The sequence below is a fragment of the Triticum dicoccoides genome, chromosome 7A (genome assembly GCF_002162155.2).
Source record: "Triticum dicoccoides isolate Atlit2015 ecotype Zavitan chromosome 7A, WEW_v2.0, whole genome shotgun sequence".
NCBI lineage: Eukaryota > Viridiplantae > Streptophyta > Magnoliopsida > Poales > Poaceae > Triticum > Triticum dicoccoides.
Window position 1 is genome coordinate 373319594 of NC_041392.1, and position 21275 is coordinate 373340868.

The window sequence follows — 21275 nt, forward strand, 5'->3', positions numbered from 1 at the left end:
ATCATCTATTCGAATAGCCGTGTCCGCGGAAAAGGACTTCTGGGTTGCTTATATCAGTTCATAGACAAGTGAAAGTGGATACCCTAAAATTCGCAAGATAAGCGTGAGTGCTATGGATGGCGTTCTCGTAGGGAGACGGGAGCGGATCCATAGTGGTGTATTGATATGGTGAATATGTGGACTCGTGTGCGCCACCTCAAAAGAGTTACTTGTAGTCGTAGTTCAGGTTAGCCACCGAGTCAAAGCTGGCTTGCTGCAGTTAAACCCCACCATCCCTTTGTTGATAATGATGCATATGTAGATAGTTCTGATGTAAGTCTTGCTGGGTACATTTGTACTCACGTTTGCCTATTTTATGTTTTTGCAGAGAGACTTCAGTCTCACTAGTAGTTCCACGTGGACTTCGATGTTTAGCTTGTTACCTCAGCTACGATCTTGTGCCTCGGCAGGATCTGGTAGATAGTCAGGCTTCTCAGCCTTTTTCATTTATAGATGTCTGTACTCAGACATGATAGCTTCTGCTTGTGCTTTGATTTGTATGCTCTGATTGTTGGGTCATGAGACCCATGTTTGTAATATCTCGCTCCTCGGAGCCTATTGATAAATTACTTGAGTCGTAGAGTCATGTTGTGATGCCATGTTGTATTTGCACATATCAAGCATATTGTGTGTATGTTATTGAAATGCTTGGTATGTGTGGGATCTGACCATCTAGTTGTTTATCTTTAGTAGCCTCTCTTACGGGGAAATGTCTCCTAGTGTTTCCACCGAGCCATGGTAGCTTGCTACTGCTCCGGAACACTTAGGCTGGCCGGCATGTGTCCTTCTTCGTTCCTGTGTCTGTCCCTTCGGGGAAATGTCACGCGATGAATACCGGAGTCCTGTTAGCCCGCTACAGCCCGGTTCACCGGAGTCCTGCTAGCCCAGTGCTACAGCCTGGATTCACTCGCTGATGACCGACACGTTCGATGCTGGGTCATGGATGCCTGTCCCTGTAAGTCTGTGTCGCTTTGGGTTTACGACTAGCCATGTCAGCCCGGGCTCCTTATCATATGGATGCTAGCGACACTGTCATATACGTGTGCCAAAAGGCGCAAACGGTCCCGGGCAAAGGTAAGGCGACACCCGTGGGAATACCGTGCGTGAGGCCGCAAAGTGATATGAGGTGTTACATGCTAGATCGATGTGGCATTGAGTCGGGGTCCTGACAGCGTTGGTATCAGAGCTTGACTGCCTGTAGGATTACTAAGCCAAACTGGTCGAAGTTGAGTCTAGAAATTCTTTAGTTATATAAGGGAATTGATTGTGGGATGGAACGTAAGGCTCTTTTACTCCTTATACCTCATGCCCTTCTAATCTGAGTCATCTTATCTTTCCTGCGGGGATTAAGAACTAGGCTATCTCTTCTTTCTATTAGGATCACGTGTTACTAATCAGTAGACTTATAAGATTGTTGGATTTAAGTCTCAGTTCAGTTCCTACTACTTCCGTATGTTAATTGTTGATCTCGGAACCTTGATATTGTGCTTCTGAGTGGTTATGCCACCATTTTTGTGATTGTCTCAAATCTTTTTGAGCAATTATAGCCGTTATGCTGTCCGAGTCATCCCAGGTTTCTAAATAGTCCGATGCATTTGCAAATCCCTTCCTTCTGTTTCCGATGTTCCCATGGGCCAGATTAACCACACTAATCGGTGTGTTGAGGTAATTATTGCCTCGACATATATGTTGGAATTATTATTATGACCCTAAGTGCTTAGGGGATCATCTAGTGGTCTAGCCATGATTTGTGTCCTAGTGTGAAGATTCTGGCCTTTATTCTCGGAAGCATCCCGTGATGCTACTTAGTAGTAGGTATTCTACTCCTGGGTTCTGAACTCGAGATTCACTCTACCTACTTCATGTTGATAGTAATTGCTAGTGCCTTTAGGATATTAGTAACCTTTGCGATAGTCCTTGAAGTCCGTGGTATCTTCTTCTTCCAAATACCATGAACTACTTATGGCAGATGTTTATTGGATCAAAAAAAAATCACAATTAGAGTACTCTTGAGGAGTTCTCCATTCATAAATCGTGACTCTGCCAGTTCTACCTTTCTGCATGGGTTATCCGGAAGAAATATGTTGAACTTGGTTCGACATACTAATCTATGCATCCACAACTCAGAAAGTTATATGTTCCTTTGAGTTGTTCTCTTTAGTTGCATTCTGACCCTCGTCTATCAATTGATAGTCAAGAGTATGTGTGCGTTCGTTCATCGATGCCTATGACTCTTGTGGTCTGTCAAGCCATTCTATTCCGGAATGACTAGGAGAAACAAACTCCAGTACCTCTTCCATATCTAGGATTAGGTCAAAGTAGTTGTACTCTGCAGATCAAGTTGCTAACCCAACTTTTGTTCTGTTCTACCTTGGAGTATTACCATCTTTATATCAAGAATTTCATGAGAATTGTACCACCTTTTGTGAATTCTTGACATAGTGATACTTCTCGCCATCCTTTTTCATTCCTCGGTTCCGTGTTGTCGCAACCGGAACGTCGACAAGTGAATCGTGATGTGTGAATTCAATACTCCTAGCAACCTTGTTGCTTGGTAGTTAAAGGATAATAATTTCATTCTTAGCATGTTGGTTAGTGAATCATCATTCTAGGACTGATCGTGCTACCTAGTCCTTATTTCGGTGCACCCTTCGATCGATGAGTTAGGATCTTGTCAAGTCCTCACTCATTTGATCATATCGTCTTGCCCTGAAAGGCAAGATTGTTCTCGAGCTTAGTAACATACCGGTGGTTCGTGATTTTCTGAATATCTTCTCAGAAGTATTACCAGGTTGTCACCTGACTGTTATGTTGAGCTCGTGATCAAGTTGGTTTCTTGTGAACCACCCTTTCTCCAAAAATCTGTGTTGGATATCCCGGAGCTAGTTGGTTAAGCTAGACAACAACTTGGAGAGTTGGAAGATAAAAGCTTGCCTGACTTAGTTCGTTCCAAAGGGATATTCTTGTGTAGTGTGTGTTGAAGAAAGATGATATCTTCATCGATTGGTCCTTGTGATCAGTTGCTGGATCTATTGTCCTATCAATCCTTTGATTTGAGTGTGGGCTATCGTCAAATCAAATCAGTACCAACGATGCTCGTAATGTTGTCTTATTCGTGGTTGATCCCTCGAGCATACACCATTATATCTTTTGGGTCTGACCAATGCTATCACTTGTTCACTTAACTATGGAATTCCTTTTAAAAGGAAACCCAGATGAATTGTTGTTGTGCCCATTGACAACATCCTTGTCTTCTCCATAATTTTGCTGAACATTAAGCTAGTGTTGGAAACTTTTGAAAGCATTTATTCATGCTAGCTCATGAAGCATATGTTTGGATGAAGGTAGTGACTTCCTTTAATTCATGTGCATCTGATGCAAGTTGCCGCCGTGGATTCGAGAAAGTCAATGTTGCTTTCTTTGGAATCATTCCAAATCAGTCATGCACACGTGCGACGAATGCTGTGGTTTGAAGACTTGCAACCTTCAATCTATATGTATCCCTAGCACACCAAGCCACTGGTTGATTTGTTCAAGGAGAAGGAGTTCCTTCATAAGAGCTAATCCGGACTTATGTAAGGACTTCGATACCCTCATTGATGGTTCCCCCTCCTGAACTCGGTAGTGTTTTATTATAAGACTACTTTGTGGTCATGCTTGTCTGGGACAACGTGTTCACATGTTTGTAGCAGAACCAGCTCATGTTTTGGAGCTTGCTATCGTAGTTCATTCCCCGAGAATCTCGCAACGTCATCTCGTCGATTCGTGTTGCAAACTTCCGTTTTTCTTCCTAGACTCGATGAGTCTGGAATATCCTGACACCAACCAGATCTGAATCTCAGGCAGATATGATGGTTGGAATATTTCCCAAGAATTATAATATTGGTCGCGCGATAACCGGTAAAGTGGATGTCGTGGCCAACACACCCAGCCGGAAGACCTGTTATTATAATATCTTGATTGATGAAGTTGGCCACCTCCCCATAGGGATGTCGTAGGATTTACTCCCTAGTTGCCCTATGGATTTCTGTGTTCCGAAGTCCGACCTTTTACTTGATGTCTAGATATCAAACCATAATTATCTATGGATTACGCTAGCACATCAAGGAGAACATTAGAAGCGGAGTGCTAAATGTCTCTCGATCGATCATCTAGATTTTGTCCCCTTGGTCTCACTAAGGTGAAATCTGAGAAGGTGTTATCTTCCTTTGCATCTGCATCCTCCATCACCATTCATCATGGTAGTAAGTTGTGTTACCGGACCCTTGACACGGATATTGGTAAAACCTTGATGAATATGGAAATGCTCAAGTTCTTGAGAGCACGCACAAGCGCTACGTCTTATCATCGGCACTAGCTGGGATTGCCCCAGATTTCCTCGGTTATGCTATAACCACTCCAACAGTGAATTCACTCCCTATTGTTGGGTTCTTCCCCAGTTACCAGAATCATTCCTAGCATTTGCATTTTGTTCCTAGCTTGCACCGCTAATGTGCCATTCTACCATGGGTCTCTTCCATTTCCGGTGATAAGCAAATTCATCCATTACGTTGTCTTCAACAAGGTAATCCACATCATCCAAGTCCGAGTATGCTATCCTACCGACCCCTCCAAATGATCGCTTGTGATTGCCTTAGGCTGGTATAAAGAGTTTCAATGATCTCTGAATCAAAAGTAATTCTTTTTGCCACTTAAGGGAATATCTCTAGGAGTCACCTTCCCTAAGGTGTATCGTTATGGTATCATGGCAACTCAACTCCTCGCTACGTTGACAATCGTTTACCACCTTCTTAGGTGTGGAATTATTGTCCACCTAGTGAACCTTCGTCATCTGCTTCCCTCCATTCCTATGGATGTGTGCTTCGCCTCTCAGCTCGAGAGATGTTGCTATGTCTCATTCCGTGAGTTAATCCTGAGTTGTTCGACCTTCGAGAAGAACCATTCTTTTAGGATCTTTCCTTTCCTCTCGTTGTCATGATAGTTGGAGTTCTCAGAGCAAGACATCAAGACAATGATGGTGATCGAATCAACGTTCAACTGAAGTGCACCCTGGATCGTGAAGATTGTACTAGTTGCGTTCCCCTTCACCTTACCCTACGCTTGAATCTCGAGACGAGATTCTTGTTTAGTGGGGGTGAGTTGTCACATCCCTAGTTCTGACAATGCCTAGTGCATGCATTAGAGTGTTGCACCATGTTTAAATTTCATTTAAATTTGAAATGGGGATTGTTGAAACCCTAGCACCAAATGAAATTTAACTAGGTTCAATAAAAATATTTTCAATAACCCAGAATGCCCTTTGGAAATGTTCATAATTTCTGTTAAAGGTGAAAACCTCTTCCAAAAATGATGAACATATTTATAGGCTATTCCTGGATTTTTGAATTAAATTATATAGTATTTGCATTTGGGCATTTAATTGCTAATAATATTTTAAATGCTCAAATAATCACAAACTGAAATGTTTACTGTTGGAAATATTCCAAACAGTGGCCACAGTCAGTTGCATGATTTTTGGAAATGCTCTGGCATTTTTAATAAATCCAAACACAATAACAGAAAATAGAAAACAGTAACTAAAATAGAAATAAAAGAGAGGAGAGAAACCTTACCTGGCCTCACCCGTGCAGCCCACCAGCCGGCCCAGCTTCCCCCCCTGGCCGGCCCAGCCCACCCGCGCCTTCCCTGTCGTCTTCCTCCTCGGACAGAAGGACGAGGGCGTGTGCCCGACGCTCGCCGGCACGCGCGCGCGCCACCTCCCCCCCTGCTGGCCACCTCCTGCTTCCCCCGGACTCCCTCGATGCCCCGGACGAAGCCACGCAGCTGCCCCGCACCGCTCTCACTCTCCCTCGCCCTCCTCTTCTCCCCCTGCTCTCTCTCCCTCTCACCCGAGAACCACCGCCGCCGCCGACGGGCATCACCGTAGCCACTGGCCTCCCCTCGCCTCCCCGACCCGCTTCCGAGCTCCGCCACAACCCCCTCCACCTCCTCGTTGAGCTACGGACCTCCCGGACATGCTGCAACGCCGCCACCATCGCCGTTTCCGTCGCCGGCCACCGAAGTTCGCCGCGGTCAATTCGCCACCTCCGCCGCCTCCCCGAGACCACCGAGCTGCTCATCGACCTCGCTGTGAGCTCCTCTTCCATTTCCCCTTCTCCCCGCGCTCGTTCCCGCACTCCAGCCGCCTTCTCACCGGAGCCGATTGCTCCTCGCCGCCGGTCATGGCGCTGCCGTGGCCAGGGTCACCCCAGCTAGCGCCCGAGCACGTTACCGAGTTCGCCGCCCTCCCAGGAGCCCACAGAGCCTTTCCGTTTCCCCTCTAGTGCACCGCAGCTCCGCGTTCGACCTTGGCCGAACTCCGGCGGCCACCTAGGTCGACGCCGGCGCCGATTCCGGCCGCCCCGACCCCAACCGACTCCACAGGAAGACGCGGCGCCCTCCCAGCTACCCGTAGAGCCTCTCCGCCGCCCGAATGGTCGCCGGAGGAGCGATCCCGAAGCCCTCCGCCGTGCCTGTTGCCGCCGGCGTTGAGCCGCCGGCCTGTTTGGGCCATTTGACCGGGGTTTGACCTCCCCCTGTGTCACTGACATGCGGGACCAGCCCGCCTAATTAATCTAGGTTAGTTTAAATTAAAACGCTAACTAACCCAGTTAGTTAGGTTAGTCACTGACACGGAGGACCCACTGGTCAGTTTGACCTGGGCTGCCCGTTGACTCGCTTACGTCATGCTGACGTAGTGCTGACGCAGTAAATTCTTTTCTGGATTTATTTTTATATAGGAAATTCCAGAAAATGCCTAAAACTTCTAAAAATCATAGAAAATTAACCGTAACTCCAAATTAAATAATTTATATATGAAAAATTATCAGAAAAATTCAAGGAATCCATCTGTACCATTTTCATGCATGTTAGAACAACTTATAGGTGCTGTTTAGCACAAATCAACTAAATGGCATTTGAATATTCACATATGGAGTTTGAATTTGAATTTTATATTCAAACCAACTTCATTTAATCTGGTTTTAGGTGCATTAGCCCAAAACACATTCAGATTGCCATGTCATATCATGCATCATATTGTGCATTGCATTGATCGTGTCTTTTCTGTATTTGCCGGTAATTGTCCCCTCTCGATAGACGCGATACCGATGATACGATCGTTGACACTGATGAAGACTCAATGTTATCTTCAGAAGTGCCAGGCAAGCAAAACCCCCTTGTTCATTCCGATACAATCCTACTCTCTCGCTCCTGCTCTCTTTTACTGCATTAGGACAACAACGATTCATCTGTTACCTGCTGCGGTAGCTGAACCCCTTTATCCTTTGCATGACCTGTCATTCCACAGTAAATAGATGAAACCCACTAGTATGAGTAGGAATTGTTTGAGCCCTGTTGTGCCTACTCATTCATGCTTGTTTGTCATGCCTGCTACTGCTTAGAGTTGAGTCAGGTCTGATTCATCGGGGATGAATCAGAGGCGTGTGAACATGTCCTACTGTGTGTGAGCTAAGTGTGTGAACACGATTTGGTAAAGGTAGCGGTGAGAGGCCATGTAGGAGTACATGGTGGGTTGTCTCATTGCAGCCGTCCTCAGGAACAGAGTTCTGTGTTTGTGATCCATGATTCAGCTACTACCATACATTGGGCCCTGAAATATGACCCCGCTCGACTTCTTATTCACCCTAGTCCTCTGTCCAGGAGTTGCAAGTAGTTTCTGGTGTTTGTAGCTTACTGGAGGCCGTGGACAGCGCTGACCGTAGGGGTGGGCTGTGATGTGGTAGGTACGTGGCACGGTGTACCGGATGCCCGTTTGGTATCTCGGGAACCCTGTTCACATCGTTTGGGGCTGTGAGCGAAACTCCGGCCGGATCTCCTCATGGATGGAACCCGAATAGGCGATAAACCTGGACTAGAGACTTGAGTGTTTAGGTAGGTCGTGGTCTACACCCACGTCGGCTTTCGCTTGAAGTCTGCCGAGCACATGTCGTGTGCAGACGCTAAGTGGTGGAAACATGTATGAAGAAGTACACCCCTGCAGGGTTAACATCATCTATTCGAATAGCCGTGTCCGCGGTAAAGGACTTTTGGGTTGCTTATATCAGTTCATAGACAAGTGAAAGTGGATACTCTAAAATACGCAAGATAAGCGTGAGTGCTATGGATGGCGTTCTCGTAGGGAGACGGGAGCGGATCCATAGTGGTGTATTGATATGGTGAATATGTGGACTCGTGTGCGCCACCTCAAAAGAGTTACTTGCAGTCGTAGTTCAGGATAGCCACCGAGTCAAAGCTGGCTTGCTGCAGTTAAACTCCACCACCCCCTTGTTGATAATGATGCATATGTAGATAGATCTGATGTAAGTCTTGCTGGGTACATTTGTACTCACGTTTGCCTATTTTATGTTTTTGCAGAGAGACTTCAGTCTCACTAGTAGTTCCGCTTGGTCTTCGACGTTTAGCTTGTTACCTCAGCTACGATCTTGTGCCCTCGGCAGGATCTGATAGATAGTCAGGCTTCTCAGCCTTTTTCATTTATAGATGTCTGTACTCAGACATGATAGCTTCCGCTTGTGTTTTGACTTGTATGCTCTGATTGTTGGGTCATGAGACCCATGTTTGTAATGTCTCGCTCCTCGGAGCCTATTGAATAAACTACTTGAGTCGTAGAGTCATTTTGTGATGCCATGTTGTATTGCACATATCGAGCATATTGTGTGTATGTTATTGAAATGCTTGGTATGTGTGGGATCTGACTATCTAGTTGTTTATCTTTAGTAGCCTCTCTTACCGGGAAATGTCTCCTAGTGTTATCGCTGAGCCATGGTAGCTTGCTACTGCTCTGGAACACTTAGGCTGGCCGGCATGTGTCCTTCTTCGTTCCTGTGTCTGTCCCTTCGGGGAAATGTCACGCATTGAGTACCGGAGTCCTGTTAGCCCGCTACAGCCCGGTTTACCGGAGTCCTGCTAGCCCAGTGCTACAGCCCGGACCCACTTGCTGATGACCGACACGTTCGAAGCTGGGTCATGGATGCCTGTCCCTGTAAGTCTGTGCCACTTTGGGTTTACGACTAGTCATGTCAGCCCGGGCTCCTTATCATATGGATGCTAGCGACACTATCATATACGTGAGCCAAAAGGCGCAAACGGTCCCGGGCAAAGGTAAGGCGACACCCGTGGGGATACCGTGCGTGAGGACGCAAAGTGATATGAGGTGTTACCGGCTAGATCGATGTGACATCGAGTCGGGGTCCTGACAGCATTGGTATTCGCTGGCTTTGACTTTGACCACGGGTGGGCCCTGGTTGACTCCCCTAAGTCAATGACAGGTGGGGCCCAGCCCTGTTAATTAAACATGTTTAGTTTTAATTAAACATTAATTAAAATAATCACCCTGACATGCGGGACCCACTGTCAGGTTTGACCCTGACGTGTTCCGTTGACCTGCTGACGTCACACTGACGTCAGGCTGACGCAATAATGATTTTCTGGAATTATTTTAAATCAGGAAATTCCAGAATATTATTTAAACTTCAAAAATTCATAACTTTTACTCTGTAACTCCAAATCAGACAAATTATATATGAAAAATGATCAGAAAAATCAAATCTATCCATCTGTACTATTTTCATGCATGACTAAACAAGTTAACTTGATGTTTAATGCAGAACAAGGAAAAGCACTTTAAAAGGCCATGTTTGAGTTTGAAATTTGAATATTTGATTCAAATTGGTTCAAACCCTTCTGGTTTTAGTTGCATTAGCCCAACACACTCATATTGCCATGTTTCATGCATGCATCATATTGTTGCACATTGTTTGGTGATGGTTGTGTATCGGTGTCCTTTGCGACAGGTTCTGCCTCCGAGGAGTACCGTGATTACCCTAACGAAGAACCTTATCCGTGCATCGAACCATCAGGCAAGCAACCAACCATTTGATCATATCGATACAATCCCATGTTCTCGCTCCTGCTCTCTTTTACTGCATTAAGACAACGCGTTTCAAACTGCTGTGTGCTACGGTAGTTGAACCCATTTCCTCTGCATGACCTGTCATTGCCACAGTAACTAGATGAAACCCACTAGCATGTGTAGGAGTTGATTGAGCCATATGTATGTGTTGTTCCTACCTTGCTATGCCTGCTATGCTTAGAGTCGTGTCAGGTCTGGTTCATCTGGGTGATGGGCTAGAGTGAAATGATTATGTCGGTAATGAGAGTGGTGTGGTGAACACGATTTGGTAAAGGTATCGATGAGAGGCCATGTAGGAGTACATGGTGGGTTGTTTCATTGAAGCCGACCTTAAGCACTGAGATCTGTATGTGTGATTTAAGAATCAGCTACTACCATGCATTGGTCCCGAAACCAATGGACCCTCTCGGCTTCTTATTCACCCTAGTTCTCCGTCCAGGAGTTGCAAGTAGTTTCTGGTGTTTGTAGCCTACTGGAGGCCGTGGACAGCGCTGACCGTAGGGGTGGGCTGTGATGCGGTAGGTACGTGGCACGGTGTACCGAATACCCGTTAGGTATCTCGGGAACCCTGTTCACATCGTTCGGGGCCGTATGGGAAACCTCGGCCGGACTCCCTGCGGATGGAACCTGGATAGGCGATAAACCTGGACTGGAGGCTTAGGTGATTAGGTAGGTCGTGGCCGACACCCACGTTGGGCTTCCGCTTGAAGGTTGCCGAGTACATGTCGTGTAAACGACGGTAAGTGGTGAGAGCGTGTATGAAGAAGTACACCCCTGCAGGGTTAACATGTCACATCCCTAGTTCTGACAATGCCTAGTGCATGCATTAGAGTGTTGCACCATGTTTAAATTTCATTTAAATTTGAAATGGGGATTGTTGAAACCCTAGCACCAAATGAAATTTAACTAGGTTCAATAAAAATATTTTCAATAACCCAGAATGCCCTTTGGAAATGTTCATAATTTCTGTTAAAGGTGAAAACCTCTTCCAAAAATGATGAACATATTTATAGGCTATTCCTGGATTTTTGAATTAAATTATATAGTATTTGCATTTGGGCATTTAATTGCTAATAATATTTTAAATGCTCAAATAATCACAAACTGAAATGTTTACTGTTGGAAATATTCCAAACAGTGGCCACAGTCAGTTGCATGATTTTTGGAAATGCTCTGGCATTTTTAATAAATCCAAACACAATTACAGAAAATAGAAAACAGTAACTAAAATAGAAATAAAAGAGAGGAGAGAAACCTTACCTGGCGCTCACCTGGTAGCCCACCTGGCCCAGCAGCACGGCCCAGCCCGCCACCGCTACTCCCCTGTCGTCTTCCTCCTCGCCAGAAGGACACGGACACCGCGACACCGCCGCGCGCGCCACCTCCACCCTGCTCGGCCACCTCCTGCTTCCTCCCTGGCCTCCCCAGCGACGCCCCGGACGACGCCACGCGCCTCCCCGACCCCCTCCCACTTCTCCCTCGCTCTCTGGATCTCCCTCCCCTCTCTGCTCCCTTCCCGAGCGGAGCCCATCGCCGCCGACGCCGTTTACCGGGGCCACAGCCACCCCCTCGCTCCCACTATGCGTCCCTGAGCTCCGCCCTGACCCCGTGAAGCTACACATGCGACGCACGCGACCAGAGGAGGCCGCAGTCGACCGGAGCGCCGTCGTCTTCATCTCCGGTGCCCGGAGATCGCCGTCGTCAATTCGCCGTTGCAGAGGCTTCCCCGAGCCCACCGAGCTTCTCTCCCGACCCCTCGTGAGCCCCTGTCCATTTCCCCTCTCTCCCCGTGCCCGTCCGTGCCTTCTAACCGCCCTGACTGTCGGAGCCGACCGTTCCTCGCCGCCGGCGATGACGCAGACGGGGCTAGAGCCACCGTAGCTAACCCCCGAGCACGGCAACGTGCTCAGCACCCTTCCAGGAGCCGAGCGCGCCCACCCGTGCGACCTGCCGTGCCCTCTAGCACCAACCCCGACCTCGCCGTGCTCCGGTCGCCGCCGCGGGCCCCGTTTCGGTGAGCTCGGGCCACCTCAGCCCCTCCCGTTTGCATAAATGGATGCGGGCGACTCCCAGCTACGCGTAGAGCCCCTCAGTCGCCGATTTGGTCGTTGGAGGAGCGATCCCGAAGCCCTCCGCCGTGCCTGTTGCCGCCGGCGTTGAGCCGCCGGCCTGTTTGGGCCATTTGACCGGGGTTTGACCTCCCCCTGTGTCACTGACATGCGGGACCAGCCCGCCTAATTAATCTAGGTTAGTTTAAATTAAAACGCTAACTAACCCAGTTAGTTAGGTTAGTCACTGACACGGAGGACCCACTGGTCAGTTTGACCTGGGCTGCCCGTTGACTCGCTTACGTCATGCTGACGTAGTGCTGACGCAGTAAATTCTTTTCTGGATTTATTTTTATATAGGAAATTCCAGAAAATGCCTAAAACTTCTAAAAATCATAGAAAATTAACCGTAACTCCAAATTAAATAATTTATATATGAAAAATTATCAGAAAAATTCAAGGAATCCATCTGTACCATTTTCATGCATGTTAGAACAACTTATAGCTGCTGTTTAGCACAAATCAACTAAAAGACATTTGAATATTCACATATGGAGTTTGAATTTGAATTTTATATTCAAACCAACTTCATTTAATCTGGTTTTAGGTGCATTAGCCCAAAACACATTCATATTGCCATGTCATAGCATGCATCATATTGTGCATTGCATTGATCGTGTCTTTTCTGTATTTGCCGGTAATTGTCCCCTCTCGATAGACGCGATACCGATGATACGATCGTTGACACTGATGAAGACTCAATGTTATCTTCAGAAGTGCCAGGCAAGCAAAACCCCCTTGTTCATTCCGATACAATCCTACTCTCTCGCTCCTGCTCTCTTTTACTGCATTAGGACAACAACGATTCATCTGTTACCTGCTGCGGTAGCTGAACCCCTTTATCCTTTGCATGACCTGTCATTCCACAGTAAATAGATGAAACCCACTAGTATGAGTAGGAATTGTTTGAGCCCTGTTGTGCCTACTCATTCATGCTTGTTTGTCATGCCTGCTACTGCTTAGAGTTGAGTCAGGTCTGATTCATCGGGGATGAATCAGAGGCGTGTGAACATGTCCTACTGTGTGTGAGCTAAGTGTGTGAACACGATTTGGTAAAGGTAGCGGTGAGAGGCCATGTAGGAGTACATGGTGGGTTGTCTCATTGCAGCCGTCCTCAGGAACAGAGTTCTGTGTTTGTGATCCATGATTCAGCTACTACCATACATTGGGCCCTGAAATATGACCCCGCTCGACTTCTTATTCACCCTAGTCCTCTGTCCAGGAGTTGCAAGTAGTTTCTGGTGTTTGTAGCTTACTGGAGGCCGTGGACAGCGCTGACCGTAGGGGTGGGCTGTGATGTGGTAGGTACGTGGCACGGTGTACCGGATGCCCGTTTGGTATCTCGGGAACCCTGTTCACATCGTTTGGGGCTGTGAGCGAAACTCCGGCCGGATCTCCTCATGGATGGAACCCGAATAGGCGATAAACCTGGACTAGAGACTTGAGTGTTTAGGTAGGTCGTGGTCTACACCCACGTCGGCTTTCGCTTGAAGTCTGCCGAGCACATGTCGTGTGCAGACGCTAAGTGGTGGAAACATGTATGAAGAAGTACACCCCTGCAGGGTTAACATCATCTATTCGAATAGCCGTGTCCGCGGAAAAGGACTTCTGGGTTGCTTATATCAGTTCATAGACAAGTGAAAGTGGATACCCTAAAATTCGCAAGATAAGCGTGAGTGCTATGGATGGCGTTCTCGTAGGGAGACGGGAGCGGATCCATAGTGGTGTATTGATATGGTGAATATGTGGACTCGTGTGCGCCACCTCAAAAGAGTTACTTGTAGTCGTAGTTCAGGTTAGCCACCGAGTCAAAGCTGGCTTGCTGCAGTTAAACCCCACCATCCCTTTGTTGATAATGATGCATATGTAGATAGTTCTGATGTAAGTCTTGCTGGGTACATTTGTACTCACGTTTGCCTATTTTATGTTTTTGCAGAGAGACTTCAGTCTCACTAGTAGTTCCACGTGGACTTCGACGTTTAGCTTGTTACCTCAGCTACGATCTTGTGCCTCGGCAGGATCTGGTAGATAGTCAGGCTTCTCAGCCTTTTTCATTTATAGATGTCTGTACTCAGACATGATAGCTTCCGCTTGTGCTTTGATTTGTATGCTCTGATTGTTGGGTCATGAGACCCATGTTTGTAATATCTCGCTCCTCGGAGCCTATTGATAAATTACTTGAGTCGTAGAGTCATGTTGTGATGCCATGTTGTATTTGCACATATCAAGCATATTGTGTGTATGTTATTGAAATGCTTGGTATGTGTGGGATCTGACCATCTAGTTGTTTATATTTAGTAGCCTCTCTTACGGGGAAATGTCTCCTAGTGTTTCCACCGAGCCATGGTAGCTTGCTACTGCTCCGGAACACTTAGGCTGGCCGGCATGTGTCCTTCTTCGTTCCTGTGTTTGTCCCTTCGGGGAAATGTCACGCGATGAATACCGGAGTCCTGTTAGCCCGCTACAGCCCGGTTCACCGGAGTCCTTCTAGCCCAGTGCTACAGCCTGGATTCACTCGCTGATGACCGACACGTTCGATGCTGGGTCATGGATGCCTGTCCCTGTAAGTCTGTGCCGCTTTGGGTTTACGACTAGCCATGTCAGCCCGGGCTCCTTATCATATGGATGCTAGCGACACTGTCATATACGCGTGCCTAAAGGCGCAACCGGTCCCGGGCAAAGGTAAGGCGACACCCGTGGGAATACCGTGCGTGAGGCCGCAAAGTGATATGAGGTGTTACATGCTAGATCGATGTGGCATTGAGTCGGGGTCCTGACAAATATGTAAGTATGCAACAAAAGGATCGGAAGAGAAAAGCAAGACATTAATAGCACGATTCATGGTCCTACTAATAAATAGCATCGATTACATCTAAGTTGAACGACTGTCCAAACCAAAGAGACATACAAATTCATTAAAGTATAATTACAACATGAGCCAATCAATGTTTCAGAACTACACATCACTACTTTCGACTCGACTCATCGGACAGGAACGTGGATGAAGCCGCCGTCTGTCGTGATGGTCATGAAATCGCGGTCGTTGTCACCCTGCATTTGTAGCATTTCATCTATCTCACTGTTGGACGGTTAATATCTGAGGAAGAACTGCCCCCAGGTATGAAGGACATCTTGATGGATGATGTCCGCAAACTCCGACTGGATGCGAAAGAATTCTTGTCTGAGGTCCGCATCCTGGACTACCGACAAGCTCGCGGCCCAATCTTTGAGATTATCTGGTAGCAGAAGTTGATGATGGTCCCTTATGATCGCCCGCATGTGATGGAGGGCGTAGTAGGCATCCTTATGACCGCCAGGCGGCTGCTTAACGCAGCAGAACTTCGTATTGTGTGAGAACATGTGCTTGCCGTACTTACGAACTGCCCTGGTGAAGGTGCCTCCAGATTTGGCGTAGGCGGGGAGAACATCATCAAGAACTTTCTTGACATTTGTGTAGTTTATCTTGGAGTTACGGTTCGGGTCTAAATACGTGGCCATGGAATATTTCGGGCTTAAGAGGATGAGTGTGCAATGTGTGTCACTGCACAGAACACGGAGTGTTAGAAAAAAAGAACGATCGAAATCTAAGAAATCATATGTTATGGGGTGGTTAAGGGATGACTTACTCGGGAAAGTAAGCCATAAGGAAGTTATCCTTATCTGGGTTTGCCAGAATGATGCCTTCGAGGTGTGAACTCGCAACTTGGCGGTCCCCAGCGCTGCTCAAGTGCTTGGCACGCATGTAGAAGGGGTCGACTATCACGATGTCCGGGGTCTTGTCTCTAATGATCCGCATCTCCATACTCAGCGAAAACAGCCGAACGAAGGTGTAGTGTAGCGGATGAAGGTTAAACATAGCAAAGATGTCATCAAACCGCAGGACGATCATACCCCCGATGTCGCCATCCACAAAGCCCTTACCCTCTGGCACCTTGGCCACGAAAACCGGGTATGCCACATCCTTCTCTTTGAGACGCCGCTTCTCCAAAGAAAGAACACTGTCGTGCAGACTCCGCATAGCACCGATTGCAGCATTCAGCATATTTGGCGGTAGCATCGCCCTACCCGCCACATGCACCCTCCTTGAGATACCTTAGGTGAAGGTGGCCCATACTGAGCACGGATCGAACTCGGTACCGGCTGGCTCGCAACGGCGCCCTTGTTAGTCTTTCGTTTCTGTCCCTTCTTCTTGATCTCCTGTAATGGGACCGAGTTCTGCTCACAGACCGCCTTCTTGAGCGTGTTGGGGATGATAATATTTCGCACCTCAGCTATCTGAGGCTTGATGAAGGCGGAAGCTGGAGGCGTGTCCTGAGAACTGAACGCCAGACGACGCCTGTTGCAATTGGATTTCTCCGTCGTACCAGCTAGATCGCGGTCGTCTTGGTTGGGTTCTTGAGAAAGAGGCCCGCAGAACTCGTCAGCGTACCCATGTTCGGCAAAGTACTTATCAACTTCGGTAAATGTACCGTCGTTGTTGTCGTCGCCGTCCGGATCCTGTGGCATAGGGTTGTCCGGATCCTGTGCCATAGGGATGTCCGCCAGGTCCGGTAGCGTTGCAGCGTTCTTGCCATGGCTTGGCGCCGGCACGACTGGCGGTCTTGTCTGTGGGGTGGTGTCCCCCACCCCCAAACGAATCTGGCTCTTCGGCCAAAGCAGGGGGCAGTTTACGCAGGTGTTGAGGGTCATCTCATCTTCTTCGTCAGCCCCAGCGGGTCGAATCGGAGGTAACAGCTCGTTGCAGCCTGGCAGCACCCGAACCACTTCAACCGTATACATTGTGGGTGGCATCGGATTACCATGGAACATGGGGTTGCCCGGTTGAACGATTCTGCCCTTGGCGACATTGACCAACTCGGCGCCCACAAAGTGCAGAAGAGTGCAAAGAACGTCGGCGGTGCCCTGCGAAAACATGTATAGGGCGTCAGGGATGCCCAGTCAAAGGCAAGGAGATGAAGTCATCGGCCGAGAGGCTTGGTTACCGTGATGCCGTCGAGCTCGGCTAATGTCGAGGCACCGCCAACGGCGGGCGTGCAACTGACGGAGGGGGTGCTTGCTGGTGAGGTGTCGGCCGGCGTACACCTGGGTGCATTAAGCTCCAATGCCCGTGCCGGCGCCGGAGACACGAATACCGCCTCCGCCGGAGACACCAATGGCACCGCCGCCGGAGACACCAATGGCGCCGCCTGCGCGCTGTGCGAGTTGCTGGCCGTGAAGCTGGGAACCGGGGGAGACCCCTGTTGGCCGTCCGCAATCCACGTCATCAGCCCATGAATCAACGTAGGCACGATGGCGTTGAGCGTCGTTCCAAGTTGTTGTTGCACTTGCTCTTGGACAAGCTCCGGAATCTGCGCCACTTGTGCCTTGAGTTCTTCAACCTCGCGCGTTTGGCTTTCCGAGCTGGTCTTTTTCTCCTTCTGCGCACCAGCGGTATAGTATGACCCCATTTTGTGGACAAGCCTTTGCCGGCCACACGACCAGCTGATGTCGGCTTAGTGAGCTTATCCTTGTTTTTCATTACGTTCAACGCCCTATTTAAAGGGGTGTCGAAAGGGGAGCTCTTAGACGACCCCGCGCTACTGCTTTCAGTGTCTTGCGAAAGGAACGTGAACCATTTAGAAATATTGGGGATTAATTAGAGTGCAACCATATGGAGCTAATTACGCGGGGGTGTATTCCTTACCAGAAGAAGCTCAAGCGCCCTGGTCTTCGGATCCGTGGTAAGCTCCTTTGTTAACGGGTCCTCCTTGTACCGGGCCCTGACATAGTTCCTGGTCTGCTTGTCACCGCTGTATTTCTCGAAGCGGGGCGGTAGGCCTTGCTCGGCACGCTCCGCGTCATCCTTGTCCCATATAGGCTCCGCCACTCTGTAGCCGCCGGGACCGAGTTTGTGTAACCCTAAGTTCAACTCCCGCATTTCTTTCCCCCACTGACTTGATTCGGAGGTTGCACTGCTCTCGCACTTGATCTTGAACTCCTTGTACTCATCTTCGCTCATCAAAGGATATTTTGCCTTGATCTTCTCATAACTATCACCTTTATCAATCATTCTCTTCACCGCGCTTTTCCAAGTAGATAGGGCCGTGCTCATCTTCGTGAGGGCGGCACTATTCACTTTATTCCCTGAGAGGCGTGTGTTTTCAAATTCGGCGGGGAACTTGTATCGTTCGTGCAGCTTCGTGAAGAGGAGGTTGCGCAAATTCCCTCGGTCCTTATGCCTAAGTTTCTCGGTGTTGATCGAGACGGTGCTCCGGAGAATGCACCCGAGCTGAAGCGAGTACCCCTTGACTATATGTTTGGGCTCCATTGGATTCCCGTCGGAGTCCACTTGAGTGAATTCCTCCTTGAGGGTGCGGAGCGCATTCGGGCGCCGGTCCGTCCTTCGCTTCTTCGGTTGGCTGCCATCTGTGTGTGCGCCGCCATCATCAGTGGTGGCATCCTCGGCGGCACCATCTGTGGTGTCATCCCCGACGCCACTAGGGGTTGTGTAATCAGGATCGGTGTCTTCCGCGGCGTCCTCATAGCGGTGAGGTTGTTCCTCCATCTCCTGGGACAACTCCCAGAATTGCTTGCCGCCCGAACCACCGGCCTCATCGTTGTGGGCCATGTTTCGCTCTAAATAGGAAAAAAGTTTGGTCAAAAAGTTGGTTATTGTCAAGGAACAAGATCATGGTCTCATCATTTAGGGTTTGTCGACACCGAGGCACCCTAAAAGCCTAAGCTTTCATCATTTAGGGTTTGTCGATGCCGAGGCACCCTAAAAGCCTAAGTGTACATCATTTAGGTTCTCATCGACACCGAGGCATCCGGGGCAGCCAAGTTAAGTTTTCATCATTTAGGGTTTATCGATGCCGAGGCACCCTAGGTTGGGCCTAATCACTAGGTACTAATCACTTGGCTCTATTTCCACCTATGTTGGGTTTATCATCTAGGGTTTATCGATGGTAAGGAGAATTCTAAGTTGGGCCTAATCACTTGACTCTATTGCCACCTATGGTTTAATGCAGGAAGAATAAAGGGGCAGTTGATCCTACTTAATTAAGTACTAAGATACCCCAGCCCATGCATTATCGCAAGTACCCCATATGTCCTATTTTTAGCAAAGTCATGCTAAAATTCACGGAAAATTTCAGCATGACCTTTGCTGAAAATAGGACATATGGAGTACCCGAATTTGCCGGAACGGAAGTTAATCGACATTCCGGCAAACTCAAGGGCCTCTCGGGGTACCTGCAAATTCATCATGACATGATGGTCGGAGACAAAACCCAGCAAACTAGCACCACAATGTGCCTCTACTTTCATATGGATGAAAAGGCCACAGACCATATGGTCCTCTGCTTTCATATGGACAAAAATCAGCTCAACTTATGTGAGCTTCCATTCTAGATCTAATAGAAGCAAGTTGTTCACTTGTAGCTCAACTTATGTGAGTTGCCTTCAAGAAAAGAAATCTGCAGTGGCACATCTGCTCTCTGAATACATTGGCAAGAAACAAAACAACACCTAGTACCATCCATCTGCTATGGCCGTATCATGCAGTTTAACTAAGCACTAACATGTAATTATATAACAGAAAACTTGGCGCGTACGTGTCACTTAGCTTGGGCAAGCAACATACCTCGTCCTCTTGGTTAGTCCAAACAAGCTGTATGCTGAGCCTCAACTCACCACCTGCACATTTTACAGCACCCATGAAATGAAAAACTAAACATAATTGTCAACCAACAAAACCAAAACACAAACAAGACTTCAAATTTTCACGATCAGGAAGAAAAACAGGGTTTTCAACTACTATATTCAGTTTCATGGCATCAGTTGAACAGTTGAAAAAGAACAAGCTTCATTTAAATATCTTGCTGCTAACAAACATAACTAATGTCAGTACTCAAAAAATAGAGTGACCACATAGGGAACAAACAAACTATTCACTTTTTATTTCTTCAGAATTGGACCAGACAGAGAACAACTCCTTGGAAGCAAACTTATATGAAAAGGTTCAGCAACTTGAAATAGCTCTTATATGAAAATCTTCTGTATGATCAAGTAAGCAGAGCACATGTATATACCTGTATCACTGTCTTGGAGCCAACAAACACCTCAATTTTTCTCCAACCGTGATCGAACCTGATCTCCTATGCTTCTTCTTTCACTCTCCTGCATAAAGTTATTGTTACTACCTGGGAGGGATTATATGCTTGTTTACCACTACTAATACCATTTTTTAATATAATATTCATTCTCCTGCTATTTCTTTTCTTACAAGTGTCGATGCCATAGTGTCTCGGGTTCTTCCTAGTTAAAACATGTGATTTTGAGAAGGAATTTTCCCAATTTTTGCAGGGAGACAAAACTTAGCTAAAAATTTGATATAACAAGTAGTCCATGAAATTATATTTCCTCTAGGCAAAGTAGAAGATATTATTTTGTTTTTCCTCTAAGGTAAAGGAAATAGCCATCACTTTGAAGTGTCTAATAGATGAAATGATGCATGAGTTAGAAAGATATGTGCAAGTGTCTGAAGGCATCCTGTGAAGCAGAGCTTCCAAATTGATCTTCTTGAAACATTGTTACTAAGTAAGGCTTAATTTCATATTTCTGCAAACTAAGGTAAACCAATTATTACATGCATAAATTTCTCATTTGGAGAAGCCAAGTATCAAAGGTTTCGAACCATGAGAATTTATTGCATTTTTTGGTGACAACACGGCTAGGAAAAAAAGACTCTGATACAGAGACTAATGACGCGATGCCCCCCTCCCTTAGAGGCATTATCACAAACCTATCAAGGACAATCCTTCCACATGTAAACTTGAGCATGCTCTGGAAAAATCACGCAGCAAGCAAAAAATTGAACAGAGGATGCAAGAGGAAGGAGGGAGGGGGGATGAGGGAAGAGGGAGGAAGGACGAAGGAGTGGTGGCTACCTGCCTACGGACTGGTCACCGGCGTAGCTCCGGGCGGCAGCGTTGCTGGGCAGGAGCGCCTTCTCCAGGGAGGGGGGCGCCACTGGTGGGAGCGACTACTTGATGGGGGGAGGCGCTACTGGGGTCCTATACCGGAGGCGGGGCAGCAGAGGGTTCGGCCGGCTGGGCGCGCCGCGGTGGCGGGCCAGCAGCGGTGACAGCGGCTAGGAACCCTAGATGTCGCGCTCG